The sequence below is a fragment of the Urocitellus parryii genome, chromosome X (assembly GCF_045843805.1).
Source record: "Urocitellus parryii isolate mUroPar1 chromosome X, mUroPar1.hap1, whole genome shotgun sequence".
NCBI classification, from domain to species: domain Eukaryota; kingdom Metazoa; phylum Chordata; class Mammalia; order Rodentia; family Sciuridae; genus Urocitellus; species Urocitellus parryii.
In genome coordinates this window covers 12,994,151-12,996,911 of record NC_135547.1, presented here as the reverse complement: position 1 = coordinate 12,996,911, position 2,761 = coordinate 12,994,151, and the positions used below count along the sequence as shown (strand labels likewise).

The 2,761-nt window shown below is 34.5% G+C and overlaps 1 non-coding gene across 1 annotated transcript; it reads right to left on the bottom strand.

Moving 5' to 3' along the window:
• Positions 1-1,008: 1,008 nt before the first annotated feature.
• Trnaa-ugc (transfer RNA alanine (anticodon UGC)) lies at positions 1,009-1,082 on the bottom strand. The gene has a single exon. It is a non-coding gene; the product is annotated as a tRNA-Ala (tRNA).
• Positions 1,083-2,761: the final 1,679 nt, after the last annotated feature.

Sequence of the window (2,761 nt, the reverse complement as noted above, 5' to 3'; positions counted from 1 at the left end):
TTTGTTTTATTTAGGGACAATTGATGCTGTGCATAGACACGTTTATATGCCTCTGAAACCATCACCACAATCAAAATAATGAACACATCCAAAATTCACAAAAGTTTCCTTGTACCCTTCTGTATACTCTGTACCCTTTTTTCTGCCACTCCACTCTCTCACCTCAAAGCAACAACTGATCTTCTTATTGTCAGTAGATACCATATATACATATATATTTTTTATACTGGGGGTTGAACCCAGGGATACTCAACCACTGAGCCACATTCCTAGCTATTTTTTTTTGTATTTTATTTTGAGACAGGGTCTCACTGAGTTGTGAGCATGGCTTTGAACTTGTGATCCTCCTGCCTCAGCCTTGTGAGCTACTGGGATTATGAGTATGTGCACCATGCCCAGTAGTAGATATATTTTTTGGGGGGGTGGGATTAAAAGTCATTTTAATAATAACTTTAATTTATATGGTATTTTTGACATTTACCAAAACACTTTTAAATAAATTATTAATTTGATCCTCTCCAAAACCTGGTAAGATAAAACCCAGAATAACCCAAAGTTTCATCAAGATTTTTCTTTCTATTTCATTATGAAGATGCTTACAGTATCAGATTACTAATGTTAGGAAAGATTCAGACTAAAGACTTAAATTTATAATACAAATATAGAGATGTCATAATTGATTGCTTTCTAATTAACTGTTTTCTAATGTAGGTATGATGGCCACCAGTGTTGAATTAGTAGAAGAGTTCCACAGTACATACTATTTTTAATTTTTAAAGAATGTTATATTAAATGGAATCATACCATATATACTTTTTGGCTACTTTCATTCAGCATAAGTACTTGGAGATTAATCCATTTTGTAGTATGTATCAATAGTTCATTCCTTTTTATTGCTGAGTAATATCCTATTCTCTGGGCATATGGTACTATAATTTGTTTATCCACTTATTGATGAACATTCAAGATGGTGTCAGTTTGAGTTTTTTTGTTTGTTTGTTTGTTTTTTTGTGGTACTGGGGATTGAACCCAGAGCCTTGTGCATGCAAGGCAAGCACTCTACCAACTGAGCTATATCCCCAGTCCACTGGTGTCAGGTTTTGGCTATTACAAATAAAGCTGTTATGAACAAAAATGAATGAATAGATAAATAAATAAGAACTGAAATCTCCATAATATAATCCCCCCAAAATATGGTTTCAGTAGAAAATTAGTCATTATACCTAGACCCAGAAAAATTTCAACTTGAATTAGAAAAGACAATCAATAGATACCAAAATTAATATACACAAATATTAGGGTTATTTTAAAGTAATCATCATAAGAATGCTTCAATGAACAACTATGAACACTTGAAACAAAAGGAAAAAAATGATTCAGTAAGAGCTAGAAAATCTCAGCAAAGAAAGAGAAATCTAAAGGACATAAATGAAAATTTTACAACTGAAAACACAGTAATAAAATACAATACTCGGTGTGGATGGTCTCAACAGCAAAATGGAGAGGACAGAAAAATGAATCAGAATAATAGAATCACAGAATAATAGAAGTTTTCTAATCTGGGGGGAAAAAGAAAAAAAAACAGAAAATAGACCAATATCTCTACAGACCAATATCCCTGTTGAATATAGATGTAAAAATCCTTAACAAAACATTGGCAAATAGAATTCAGCAGTATGTATAAAGAATTACACACAATGATGAAGTTGGGTTCAGGGATGAAAGGCTAATTCAACATTCAAAAATCAGTTAATATAATCTATCACATCAACAGGCTAAAGAAGAAAAACTGCATGATCATATCAGTTGATGCAGAAAAACATTTCACAGAATTCAACCCATTCATGATAAAAACTTAACAGGAAACAAGGAATAGGGACCAACTTCCTCAACTTGATAAAGAACATATGTAAAAAAGTTATAACTGGCTGGGCGTGGTGGCACATGCCTATAATCCCAGCAGGTTGGGAGGCTGAGGCAGGAGGATGGAGAGTTGAAAGCCAGCCTTAGCAAAAAGCAAAGCCCTAAGCAGATCAGTGAGACCCTATCTCTAAATAAAGTACAAAATAGGGTTGGGGGGCTGGGGTTGTAGCTCAGTGGTACAGCGCTTGCCTAGCATGCGTGAGGCACTGGGTTCAATCCTCGGAACCACATAAAAAAATTAACAAAAGGTATTGTGTCCATCTACAACTAAAAAATATTAAAAAACACAAAAAATGGGGCTGGGGATATGGCTTAATGGTTGAGTGCTCCTGACTTTCAATCCCCAGTACCTCCCCAAAATGTTACAGCTGACATCATACTTAATAGTGAAAGACAAAGTGTTTTCTCCAAGATTGGGAATAAGGCAAAGATGTCTGGTCTCACAACCTTTATTCAACATAATACTGATAGACCTATCTGGGACAATAATGCCAGAAAAGAAAATATAACCATGCAAATTGGGAAAGAAGAGTAAATTATCTCCACTTGTAGTTAAAATGATGATCTGTTGTAGAAAATCCCGAGAGACCTACACAACAATCCCTAGAACTAATCAGTAAGTTAAGAAAGTCAAAGAATACAAGAAAAACTTACAAAAATCACTTTTATTTCTATATACTACCATTAAGATGTAGACATTAAATTTTAACAATATATGACCGGAGGCTAGAGCTCAATGGTAGAGCATGTGGCTAGCATGTGCAAGGCCCTGGGTTTGACCCCTGCACTGCAAAAACAAAACAACAAAATAAGACCATTTGCAGCCACTTAAAAATGA